This window comes from Eurypyga helias, unplaced genomic scaffold (genome assembly GCF_000690775.1).
Source record: "Eurypyga helias isolate BGI_N326 unplaced genomic scaffold, ASM69077v1 scaffold45170, whole genome shotgun sequence".
NCBI lineage: Eukaryota > Metazoa > Chordata > Aves > Eurypygiformes > Eurypygidae > Eurypyga > Eurypyga helias.
Genome location: NW_010227176.1, coordinates 6,316 through 20,295, shown reverse-complemented (window position 1 = coordinate 20,295; position 13,980 = coordinate 6,316). Strand labels below are relative to the sequence as shown.

The window sequence follows — 13,980 nt, the reverse complement described above, 5'->3', positions numbered from 1 at the left end:
TGATTCTATGATCCCAAGGCCAGGTTCAGTGATTCTATGATGATTTTTTTCCACAAAGAAGTGCAGACATAACAGCTGAGAAAAATGAAAAATAAATTAAAAAGCTACCAGTTACTTTCTAGGGCAGCATCTATCCACAGGATTTACAGTCTAACAACAGGGTTAATAGTGGCAGAATGGTACAAAAATTCACAATTGAAATGCTCAATTTTGTATGTACTATGAAAATACGAGCATGAATGTATTTTCCTATCGCATAAGGAAAGCTTTTAAAATTACATAAGAAAATTATGTCATGTGGAATTTCAACAAATAATCCGCATGCTACTGTACTAGATCAAATAATACTGAAATATACACCGGTCTTAAACCCAAACCCAAAATTGAAATGTCTCACTTTGTAAAATACAGTGTGGTACTTTTGCTTTTATCAGGATACCAGACTCCTAATCTCTCATCACAGCACAAGGTGGCAACACTGCTCCATCTGTTCTTCCGGGAAAACACCTCTGAGCTTTCATTTCACTTGACAGTCGAACGGGTAGGAACAACATGCACCGTGTGTGTATTTTCACAGCTTTGTGACAATCACTTCAAAGAGAGCATGTAACCTGTCAGCACTCATGAACTCCTCAGCATCTTCACTAACGTAATACTCAGAACAACTCAAACTCAGCTCGGACAGAGTGAGCATACCCTTCATCCCCCCACTCTGCACTCTCCAATCTACCTTTCCATCACCTGGCAGCACCTGGAGCGTGAAAATACACTTCACTGCAGAAACAAAAGCTTCTCAGGCTGCTTTTATCCCTTCCAGATGCCAGAGTACTTACTTAGCAGTATCACAGAAATGTACAACCTGCTCAAGAGAATTCTAGCCTCTGACATCTACAGTATGTGCTCTGCAAAATGATAAGAGCAAAACAAAAATGGTAACATTAGATGAGCATACTAGCCTTACTGTGACACCTAAAAGATAGCCATTACTTCTTCTGCATTAAAAACAACAAAGAATGGTTCCAAAAGTCCATTTTAAAGTGTTGGCCTTGTTTTACCTGCCCATAGTCTACTGAGATACAGAAGACCAGCATCCAGTACATTTTCTATAGACAACCTGTTTAGGTGCTAGAACTACTTGTGACCTTCAACTGCAAGGGAAGCCAGTATCTGGTGGTCTTGAATTAAGGCAATCAGACTTGCTCACTACCCTCTCAAATGCAGATGCCAGAGACGGGTATTAGAATACTGTCTGATGATTTCTAGCTATCCCAGCCATACACGCAGAAGATTGTAACAACTTAATACAAAGCCAAGTTTATGTTCAAAGAAGGGATAAATTTGGCTTTTAATAGTTTCCTGTCTGTTGATGACTCCCAGCTCTTCATGCTCATTTTCTTATCTATCTCGTGAAATCCATCAGTGTAAAAGATGATGATTTATAGCATTAATATTTCTCTGTACACACATATATGGATAGCACAGATTCTTCATACTGACCTCACAAAAGCAAGCTAGCCCATGGGACGTTTTGCATATTAGAAATAGAGCCAAAGAAAATGCACTGCTTACATGTTTGAGTTTCAGACATCCTTGCTGCTAGCAAGAAGAATCTCTACGAAAAATCTTACAGAAAATGCCTTGTGTAGGTTTATCATACTGAAAGTTCTTCATATGTAACTGGTTAAACAGGACCTCAACTCACATGCAGTCTGAATCCTCTGACAGTGCTTTGTGTGTATGTAAAGTGTCACAAAAGCAAAGTTAAACAGCAGAAAAGCTATACTTGAAGTTCTTATACACGTATAGAAACTTGAGAGAGTGAAAAAAGAGCAGCTGGGGAAGGAAAAACCTCACACACATAAAAAGATATAACTCATTATTTATAAAGCTGACTATTAAAGAGTTACTACATTAGCCTGTTTGGGAAGTGTGTAAGATGATGACTTTACGGTCACAAACACACGGGCAAGGATGTGGCTTTGGGTCTTTTACAGCTATAACCTCGAAAAACACCACTACACTCTGAAATTAATTTCTCACCCACAAGTCAAGAAACTCCAGCACCTGCACAATTAAACAGCCCCTTAGCTAAAAACCTTGCCAGCAAATTCTGCTCCTCCAGGTAGCTGTAAAGAAGTGGCTGGCTTCTTTTGTGGGACCAAATACACCACACTGCTCATCCTTGGTAGCAAAGGTTTTCTTGCTGAACACCTAGTCCTAAATGAGGTGATTCTGTTAGCAGATGGGAGAGAGTCAGAGCAGCTGTCTTCACACCAGCTGTCAAACAGACTCTGTTTCTGTCGCGCAAGCCACCACCCTTCTGCCTCACAGCTACGCTGCAAGGAGCCTGATCATTGTGGGCAGACACAGGAGCGAGGTGTGGGGGGAGAGGAAGACAAGAAAGGCCGACGGTGGGTGGTTACAGAAGCTTGTAACAGGAGGACAGTCCTGTAAGAGGAACAGCAGTGCAGGGAACTAATAATTAAACCAGGATCCCAACTGCCTCCTGTGTCAACAACTTTATAGTTCACTAGACATCAAAAGTGTATTTCCACCTTTTCCTCCCTACGGACAGAAACAGGTTTTCTTCTTTCCCCAAGCTGCTTATTTTCAAGAAACTTACTGAAATATTTCCCCCCACCACCACCCCCAATTTGATGCTTCTCTGTCGACTCTGCTGGAAATCAGTCAGGTGGTTCAAAAGTCATTAGGAACAGGGTTAGATTCTCACACAAAGCAGGTTTACAGTAGACGAACACATTTCCTTAGTAAAACAGGCCAAGGATCTTTTCTCTTCCATGTCCCATCTGCTGCAAAGGCTTAGGGGAAAACAGCTGACAAGAAAAAGAAAGGACAAGATTCACCTGAACAAAAGAAGTCCCCAAAGTAGGATAAACAAGCCAACAGCCTGAAAGTACATATGTGTTTCCATCATCTGTGTACAAAGACAGTCTGGGGAGACTAACTCAGACTTAACATCCAGTGTAGGACTCTGAAGTGAAGCTGTGGGACACCTCTTGTCCCAAAGCCAAGGACATGCCTGCAGGATGTCAGCACTTCCAGCACTTTGCTTCCCTGGAGAAGGCTGCCCACAGCCCCTGACCCACCAACTGCAGATGAACCCATGAAATTTGCTTCAATACTGTTTGTTATTGTTCAGCACTTGCTGACGTTAAGATTAGTGGCAGCCCTCCTTCCAACTCTGCTGCTACTGCTCCAGTCACTCTGAGGAGTCAGAGGTAGCACATTAAAATGTCTGAAAAGCCAGAAACATCCTCAAACAGCCCGTATTTATAGGAATGCTTATTAGATAGAGCGAGAGCTATCCAACACTAGCAAGAGCTTATAATATCATTTGGCTTGTTGAACAGACTAACTTTTCCAGAGGATGCTTTATGTAAATGACATCTAATACGGGTGTTCACAGTCAATTAGCCGCAAGGTGAAACTGGAACAGGTACAATTTTCTTTTCATGTTTGGGTAACAGTTCTCATATGAAAAAATACCTACAGCCTAGGGGCCAACCTGTGACTGAAAAATATTTTCTGACTGTCAGAATGGGCAATGTGATTACTTCAGTGCTATAAAACATTGCCACTGCCCAGCAATCTTGGTTTTGCAGTGCTGTCATCTAAATGTGAAAACAACCAGAAGGGACCTGTATCATGCCCCTGGTGCTTACCCACATGACTGTGACGATTATATATTATAGAGGGAAATGAAGCATCTTGTCTCAGGTGTTTCACGTGCACTAGCTTGTTTTCAGCAAACAGGAAGGAGTGCAGCCTGGTTCATAACAGAAAGTGGGCTTCTGGAAGAGAGCCCCTGCAGTTGTGAGGTTTTATTCTAATGGCAAAACGAGTCATGAAAGCAGGGCCCAGAGGCATACACCTTCCTGCAAACCAGCCACTTGCACTCGCCATCTCTTATTTACACACTGACCACATACCAAGGATTTCCATCAGACTACGCAGGATGCATAGCAGGACCTACTGTAGATGCTACTGGTTATTCAAAAGGTTTGGGGCAAATATTTCAGGCACAGCCTTGTTCAACCTCTGCATGTCCTAAGTTACCCTGCTGCTTTTCTCCAGAAATTCACACATATTTCTTCCCAAAATTAATTCTCTTTGGGAAATGAATGGCACATAGGACTAAATTACCTATTACTTTTTTTTTTTTCTAGCTAACTTCGATCTTCCAGTGGCAGACCAAATCCAGTTTGTTAGAGATTGGTAAATATTTGGTATCTATCTATCTATCAGGAAATTTGGAACCCTAGCACAAGATCATAACACACGATTAGCAAGGGAGAGTTGGTTACTGTTACTGTTCTACAATGGGCGTCTTGTCAAGTGTCAATACTGCAAACATTTCTATGCGTATTCACATGTGCGAGTAACTCTATTGTCTTCAGTGCTGGATGCAATGAATGTAGCCTCAGAAATGTGATGGAAGAAAGGACTTCTCTTTGCCATGAAGCTCGTTATTTGAGCTGACTTCAATGCTGTATTTCACCAAAACACCCATATTTTACTCTCAGATTATTTCAATCAACTGAATCGTATGACTGCTCCTAAGAAAATAAATTGTCACAAGACAGAAATCACTACAGTAGAGAACCAGCACAGCAGTCTGCAGGATGTATGACTGCAGTGGACAGAAAGTCCATCAAATAAATAAGCTAAATTAGCAATTTTAATAAATTTCGGTCTGCAATGCCTTCTGATTCAGTGCATGCTTCACACACACAAAAAAAAAAATCATCCTTGCACACCTAAAAGTCACACGGTAAGTAACAGGCATGATTTTTAGAGAAAAATATAAATGCTCACTAGCCCTGAAAGCCAGGTCATTTTTATCTGAGTTTCTTTCTGCAAGCACTGCTATCTGCAATGCACAGGAAATCTACATGAATTACTCTGTAACGGTAATTTAACTTCAAAACTGTACCCATTTTTCCACACAGTCCTGCCACAGCACATTATTTCTGCACAGTATTTGCTTAAAAATATTCAAAGATCCATAATGGAAAGGAAAATAATTTCAAATCCTACACCCGTGCAATGCGTTTGCCACCACCTACCAGAAGGTTCTCTGGTTTGAGGTCCCTGTGGACAATGTTCTTGCTGTGAATATAAACCAGTGCTTCACACAGGTCAGTGATCATGACCGCAGCATCATGCTCTGTGAACTTCACACTTTCTATGATTGCATCAAATAAGTCCCCTCCTGGGACATACTCCAGGATTAGGTAGATCTCAGCTTCTGTCTCATACACTTCAATTAAGCTTACTATATTGGGATGAGAGAGACTCCTAATGATCAGAATTTCACTTTCCATCATGTCCTCTTTCCCCTTCAGCTTGGATTTATCAACAATTTTCATGGCATAGATTTGATTGGAGTCACAGTGGCGACATTCCTTCACCACTGCAAAGTTCCCATCCCCAATAGTTCTGCCAATCTCATAGTGTTTTTCCACATCAGTCCTGTTTTTAATGGAATGCCTCCGGCTTGTGTTTTCCAATCCCTGAGACTTTTCTTCTTTATTCACTCTGCGCTCCCCTGTTTTTTCTCGTCGCGTCACGTCACCCTCCCTATATGCGATATTCCCCTCTCTTCTGGCGCCCTCCTCTTTAGTCCTTTGTCCCTCTCTGCCCTCCCTATGTGTTTTTGATGGTTTCTCAGCATCCCTCGTAATGTCTTTCTTTAGCCAACCGCTTGGGTTCATTATGCAGCTACTTCCATTCTCTTCCTTCACTTCATGAGTTAGCTGCAGCCCTTCTACAGCACTCTTCTTGACTTTTACTACTTCCTTCCTATGGTTTTCATGTTTTTCCACATCTTTTTCCTTCTCAACGTTCCTTTTCTGCTTCTCCAGCCCTTCATTAACATTCCTATGTAGGGGCTTCCACATCCTCCTACAGGTGTTATCTTTCCAACCAACTTCCTCACCTTCCAGACAAGTTTTGGAAGATTTTCGGCAATTCCTGATTTTTGCGTTTCTTTCTACGTGGTACCTCTGACATGCACCTGTATTATGGTCTCTGTTCTCAAATGAGGCCTCAGCCCGCCTTTCCCTTTCTAACTTTTGTCTGGCCCGCCTTTCCTGTTCACACTTCTCACACCTCACCACCTCCTCTGACCTCTCCTCTAATCCCTCCTCAGCACTCCTTGCGTGGTTAAGATACCTCTCACTTTCTCGTGTTTTTCTAGAAGGTTTCACTCCTTGCTCGCTGCCCCAGCTCTCTCTCATCCACTTCTTTTTGGTTCTCATTTTCTCCTCTTGCTTTGTCTTGGCTTGACTTTTTCCTTCATGTCCAGCTACCAGTTTGGGAGACATGCTATCGTTGCAGTTCTTGGTAATTTCTGTCTCATCAAAGCCACTGTCCACTTTTGAAGCCTTGTCATACAGCCTGCTCTTCAGTTTTTGGGACAGCTCCTCGTTATGCTGAATGGCAGCACTGGCAGCATAAGGATTTTCAGGATAAAGTTCTTGTAATACCACTTCTAGGTCCTTCAAGGTGAGGGGCTCCCTCCCCATAGCTATGAATGCGTCACCTTCCCTGAAAAAGTCAGAAACACTTTGGATTTCCTTGCCTGTCAGATTGTAAAGCTTTCTCACACGGTCATTCTTCCAGCGTGGAAATCCCAGAGCTTCTGAAATGTCAGCCATCAGCTGTTCAAAGGTCTGGACCGATCTCCTGTTGAGAAGCAAGGTTATCCTTCTGAGCGTGTGTCCACCAGGTTTTACCACTGTGATAATCCTTGGTTTCACAGGACTGTGCTCTGAATGTATTGTATGAAAACCATTACGGGGATTAAAAAATGGGGATCTACGACTGTTTTCATTCAAACACGGTTTTCCATAGTTTCCACGACCAACAGGAGGACGAGTCCCTTGCAATTTCCTTTCTTTTACTTTGGAGCTTGCGTTGTGTGACGAATGGTCCAACAAGGCATGGCATCCTAAAGCAAACAAAAAGCAGGTATATTACTCACTTTGCATCATCAGATCTTTCTGATTAACAGTTTTCTACATATCAGTGTGTGTGACCTCTGAGCATAAAGGTAGGTGCATTCAGCGCTCATAAAGAACTTTAACTGCCACTACAGAGTAGCTCCACATACGTGCAACTACAAACATTTTCGGGTTCGTGAGAAAATGTAAATGTAACTTGTCACAGAGAAATGCTATTGAAAAAGTAATACTGGTAACATACAGATCCTCCTCCCATCTTCCAGAAATCCCTAAAAAAATAGGGTTACTTGTGCCAGGACTACACCCAGATTTTTTAGCATCCTCTTATGAATCCACCTACCATGAACTCACTCAATTCCTTCCTGAACCCAGTTACAATTTTGGCTTCTGTAAACCCTGTGGCAACAAACTCCGTAATTACATTGCATGAAGTAAAAGAAATTAATTACTTCTGTTTTAAAATTGCTACCATATGGCTATGTGTATGCAACCTTATATTCTCCTAAATAATTACCTCCTCCACTTTCCCTGGACCATTCATTTTGTTTCTAGACTTCTCTAACAAATTAAGTAAATGAGATTCTTTGTAAAAAGTATTTCTTTTGCTATAATTTTACAGAAACTTTATAGTACACTTAGTAGTATTGTAATTTAATTTTTTCCCTTAAGGAAAGGCCATCTTAGTTTTGTTTGATAGAGTCCTAGTTTTCCAATATTTTGGTTTGACTTCTTTATTCCAAAAATTATGTAAAAATCACACAAAGTCCTGAATATCCTCTAGGGACATTAACAATTTTCCCTCCAATAGTTCCTCTTAGAACGCCAACCAAAGAAAACAGCGTCACTCTTCATGCGTAATTCTGAAAAGGAAGAACTGAAAACATAATACATGGTTAAGGACCACTCAAGCTGTAACGTAATTCACTGCCTACAAACACAACAATAAGCTAAGAACAAAAACGTCCTCCGAAAGTACCCCGATTTCTTGTACTTAATATTAAAACTTGATTATTACAATGCAATTCTTTTCAGCCTCAAGAAATAAACTTTCAGAATGAGATCACAGAGCACTTCCAACTCCACCGAATAGTCTTGTGGTTCAGTTGGGAACAAACACTCGATACGTACAAACTAACAGCACCAAGCAAAAAGAAAGCAGCCAGAACGATTACTGAACCATTACAGGGAGATTGCATTATGCAAATGGATTATCTCCCAGAAAATCCTACCCATTTTCACACATTACATAGTCACAGTGCAGTGGACAAATCCACAAAGGAAAATCTGCACACCTGGTTAAGAGAGACATGTTCAAGAGTTCTGGCAAGCTTAAACCTACTACGTTTTGGTTTTCAACTCCCTAAAAGCCTTTTTCAGTATTTCAAGCTATGCGTTTCTATTTGTCCTTTTCATCAAGGCATAAGAGAGCGAGGAGGAAATACGCCTCCACACCTACAATAACGAACAAAAGGGAAAACTACAAGTGCTGGAGCATTCATTTGCTCTGCTTCAAAAACAGCAGATCCAAAATGCCAGGGGTTGAGCGGGGAAAGCACACGAGGAGACACCGCTACAGACCTCCGCTCCGCTGTTGACTTTGTTTGGTGTACGGCGATGGACGCTCCTTAGATGTACAACTCTTCCTAGCGAAGTGCTGCGTGCCTCCCAGCACATCCCTTAACTCTTGGCTTCATTTTCTTCCTCTGCCAAATGAGACAGATACTCCTCCAAATAAATATCACAAAGAAGCCCAGCTGCCAGCACGCTGATTGAAGACGTAAGCATTATATAAGAACTACGTGTGACTAATGCTTGGTGGTTGTGCAAGTTATTTCTGTCTTCATTCTGCTTTTGAAGGATGATCTCTTGTTATCAGAAGATGACTACGTAAGTGCTAGTGATTTTTCAGCAATCAGATATTTACATTCCACCCAGAATAAAGCCTACAGGGGGGAGGGGTGGGAAATCAGATGTAATAATAGTTCTCCGAAATCTAAATCAACTCCAGAACATGTTGGTTACCAGGAACTGCCGAAGCTCTGAATTTAATCAACATTTCCAGATCCTTGCATACCCGACGTCACGAAAGCACTACCTTGCTTGTGGGAACAGCCCATGGCATTTTAACTGCTTATAATCTTGGTACAACATGAAAACAATGCTGCACTAATAATGACTTTTCCCACAGATTATGTTTCTCCCAGCTACGCTGCTATTATCACACCTTTCTACAAACCATTCATTTTAAGTGCCTGGCTGCGCTGTTGATTGTTTCAATTACCCAAACATCAATAATGTTGCCTTTCTTCAGTAAATTGACTAAGCTTTAAACAGTAACCAAGTTTATTTTTTAACACTATAACTAATGGAATAAGAGCATTTTTACATAATTACTAAGAACAATCCCCGAATGTGTTTTTGTGCTTTTTAAACTAGCTTTATTTCTAGCCAAAAAACAGCTTGACACAAGCCAAAAGTTAACATATAATCATTTTAGGAATAAGAATAACATTGCTTATTTTTCTAAGATGAAAAAGGAAGTTACACGAATGCTTAAATCAATGCATAAGGTAATCTCGGGGGGGGAGGGTTGGAACTAGATGATCTTTAAGGTCCCTTCCAACCTGAACCATTCTGTGATTCCATATTCCTAATGTTTTCTGAGAAAAGGGAAAGTGTTACATTTTGTCAAAGCGGTAGTCACAATGACTATATTTACATATAAACAGAAAGTAATTTCAATTGCCCATTACACCTATTTCAGTCATAATTTGTTAGTTACGCCCTATTCATTTTAACTGATACCCATGAAGCCAGCCTCAATCTGTCAGGAAAGCGCACACACTTGAAGCACTAAAAACCATTTCTAGAAAGTCTTCAAAGGACACACACATACACAGATCTTATAGCTACAACGTCTACTGCTTCAAAATCTAGCTTCCATATCTATAGACAAGTGGGAGAGGGAAGAAGAGGGAGGCGGGATCAGAAACAAACCTCATTAAGTCTGAGTACAGCTAAGTTATACATCAGAGAATAAAATGTGGTTTTTCTTTTACTGTCTTACTGAGCACTAACGGTTATCGACATTTGTAAGAAATAGGTATATTTAATATGGGTGGATGCATGTTTTAATCTGCACACACATCTATCTACATATGCCTGTGCATCACTAAGTATCATTATATAGGATGATGCACAAGATTAAAGTGGAAATGATGATGAAGACATGATGGTTTTATAGAGTAAGTGATCACACCAAGTCCCTAGAGAAGCAGGGAGGATGGGACAAAGAGGGATTTGGGTGCTCCAAGAGGTAGCAGGAGAAAGAAGTTTAGCACGTACTGACCAGAGCACAAGTGCTCCCTGAAGAGAACATGGTTGCTGCGTGGAGCACAGCTTCTGGGGCTCATTTTTAAAAGCCAATTCACAAACAGTTTCTGAATTGTCAGAGTCAATCCCACTGAGGAGGGGGCAAACCACAAAAATTCCTCTAGAAGACCTTTCCTGGTAGCGTTTTTGCTTATACTTGGATGTGGAGTAAAATAAAGTGAATTCAGAAGACTTAAGCTCTGAATAAAGAGTGTATACAGAGCTTCAACCAATCTGTATCTTAAGGAATTGCCTGGCCACACCCCCTACAGCAGCAGAGTAGCAGGGTTTGCCAGCGGTCACCTACTGTTGCAATTAAAAATGTATTGCTGCCGTTTGTCCTTCAAAACTTCCCCCTTCCCTTGACCAGTCTGTACGGCTTTGTTCATTAATTAAAATATTTCCACTCATCTTGCATTCCTTCTTGGCTCTCCTGCTCGAGATCACAGCTTTGGTAATTAACTGAATGGTTTCCCCAGCAGCTAATTCTGCTATCAAGTCACAGGTTGCAGAGGAATTAATTTTTTACAAGGAGTATTACGGCACAGTTTAAAACAGAAGGCGATGCTGAAATAGGATCTAGTTATGGCATTGCTTCCTGTGAATAAGATGGTGTTATTTAAGCCCTGCAATTTCTTTAGAGGGCCTTAGGTCAGTATGAAAGCCTCCACTTAGGAAAGCAACCATGAAGACTCTCCAAAACACTAGCAGCATTCTTCACATAAGTAAAGTTGCACATGACAGAAATTCTGTATCTTGGAGTCGTTTTGATATATTGGTCCCAATATACCATACACAAAGTACTGTTTCAAATGGGAAGAGAAAGAAGAGCCATAAAATGCCTGGGTTTTCCTTAAGCCCCAGCAACTCCTGCTGAGGGATTGCAACCAAAGATCATAGGGAAAAAAATAATCTTTAATTGGCTGAATTGATTTGTTCAATTAACATTTAATTGATGTTAAGCACTGGGACAGGTTGCCCAGAGAAGCTGTGGATGCCCCATCCCTGGAAGTGTTCAAGGCCAGGCTGGATGAGGCTTGGAGCAACCTGGTCTAGTGGAAGGTGTCCCTGCCCATGGCAGGGGGGTTGGAACTGGGTGGTCTTTAAGGTCCCTTCCAACCCAAACCGTTCTGTGATTCTATGTCAAATTATCAAGTGCCTGAAAGTACTTGAGGGTGAAGAATGTCTCTGGCCTTTAACTCAGGGCAGACAAGTATATAGTTCACACAGGTTGTGTGCATCAGCAATCAGCTCCAGGATGCAATCGGAGCCCGCTAAAAGCATCCCATCTTGATCGCCTCTTCTTGCTGTAAACGATGAGGTGGTGCAACCCTGAGGGCTAGTGTGCATTGCGAGTGCCAAGACTGAAGTAGCAGAATGACAAGTCTCAATGTACTGAATTAGTTACATGGAAACAAAATGTGATCACAGGCATCCTTCTGCAGTAAGTAAATTTTACATGGGCATTATTTACAGCCCTACTGCTGGAAACACTCCTAGTGATTTTAACTCTATTCAGCCGTAGCACCCTCTCTTTCCTTCCCTCCCGCACTTCACAGCATTTTAGGGCGGGGATCTGGGTGGTTATTTCACCAACGACAAAAGGTAGTGTCAGTTTTATCCAGATAAATCCCAAGTAGGAGAAGGTCATTTCACAAGGACTGGATGGAGACAGTGTCACATGAGGGAGAGCAGTTCCTGCCTGAGCAAGCTCCACAGGCGCACACAGCTCAGAGGTATGGTGGAACTTGAGGGCCCCAGCACGCTTCAAGCCAGGCTTTAAGAGCGTCTTTTCCCCTGTAATAGCTACTTCAGCGGGTCAAGCACCAGAACTCAGAAGACAGTTTGCCTCTCCACACTCTCGGCAATTCCACGGTGCTCCTCTGTGCATAAAGAAGCTCATTAATCCAGGCCAAAGCAGAGCAGATCAGGAAGGAAAGGAACACCTGAAAACGTGGCATTCGGAGGTATTATACAAGTCATTTTGGTGGGAGGTCAGTGTCCAGCTGCTTTCATAAACCCCACCGGTTACCAGGCCAAGACAGGAATGTTAATAAGAAAAAAACTGAACAGCTGAATCAAAAGTTTGGGATTGAGTAAAGGTGGCTGGGCTTCTCACATCCAGACTGGAGTCAATAGGGGAAACCAAGGAGACTGGAAATGGTTTGTCAGAAGGGAGACTGGCAGAAAACATGGAGCACAGGGATTCCGCTACCAAAGGAAACTAAGGTTACGGACTAGAGAGAAGGGGGTCACTCTGTCCTCCCCTGTGTTACGGAAGACAAAGGGGCAGGATTATAAATTTCTTATAAAATAGGGTATAGCAAAGGGATTAAAAATTTAAATTGACTGGGGAAATGCCAAGGAGAGACAATACAGTAGGAGCTGGGAGAGGGAGCTGGAATTTGCAGGGGCAGAAGAGGAGGGGTAGGAATAGAAGAGGGAACTGGAAGGGGCATGGCTCTTCCGGCATCACTGTCCAGAAGCCAGAGCCAGACAGCACACAGCAGGGCCAGACACAGACTGAGAAAGGAAACCTAGTGAAGAATTGGACTGGGAGGGTAAGAGAACAGAAGTTGTAAGAGGGACTGGGACAGACTGAAGGAAATGGAGCAAATAGGGACACAGACACTAATATAACAGTGATTCCTACAAACTTTGATACTGGCTGACAGCAATTTCTATTAACTTTGCTGACACAGTAGAAGCAGATGGAGACTGCAACAGGGAAGCAGTAAAATGTGAGGGTGATAATAAGAGTGGGTTGGGAAGTCAGTTTGGATGCTGAACTTGGGCAAAGGGACAGGACTGGGAGTCAGCAACAGAACCATCCTCACATGGCCTGCTCCTCTGCAGTTCTTCATAAAGGTCATCTACCTGGTTTTGTTGTCACTTACCATATAAAAAAAAAATCAAGGTGAACTAAAGAACAGGAAACCAACTACACATGCACAAGCAGGTGACTACATTAAGAGAACATTACCAAGGTCATCACTAAAACAGGGCAAAATTAAAGTTGTCAGCATGACTTGAATTCAATTCCTCCTTGCACACAAGATAGCAAAAACTGTGTGCACTTCTGAACTGTGTCTTCTCCTGGGTACAGTGGATCCTCTTACTGATAAACTGGAATCAAGACTGTGCCATTAAAAAAAAAAAAAAACCCAAACACAAACTGTTGTCCATAGAGACCTTAACCTCTGAAGAGCTGAAAAGCATGTATTGAAAGACTGCAGGAAGAACAGCTTCTCTGTGTAAGGCAGTGCCACCCTGAACAACTGGATCTTCTCTCAACCAATTCCATGGAGTTTCAAAGCAATTGACTTAATCTAGATTTCTCGGAGAGGATTACATTCTGGTGGTCAAAAAAATATTCTGAGCCCTGATACACAAACCTGCTCAGTGCTGCCAGCTGCAAGAGAATATAGTGGAAGAGGTATTTCAGACACAGGGTAATACAACACAACACATAGATAATGCTAAATCATCCTAAAATTCAGGCCCTGGGAATCTCAAGTTGTATTCTTCCCCAAATTAAAGTACTTTTGACTTTATTTTTTGCACCTTAACTCCCACTGAATGCAGTTCATGCCCTCTCTTTACAGGTATCAGAGATGCTAAT

General features: G+C 41.9%; 1 pseudogene; it reads right to left on the bottom strand.

Moving 5' to 3' along the window:
• Window positions 1-5,054: 5,054 nt before the first annotated feature.
• On the bottom strand, window positions 5,055-6,973 carry LOC104512506 (annotated as a pseudogene).
• Between the last annotated feature and the right edge of the window lie 7,007 nt (window positions 6,974-13,980).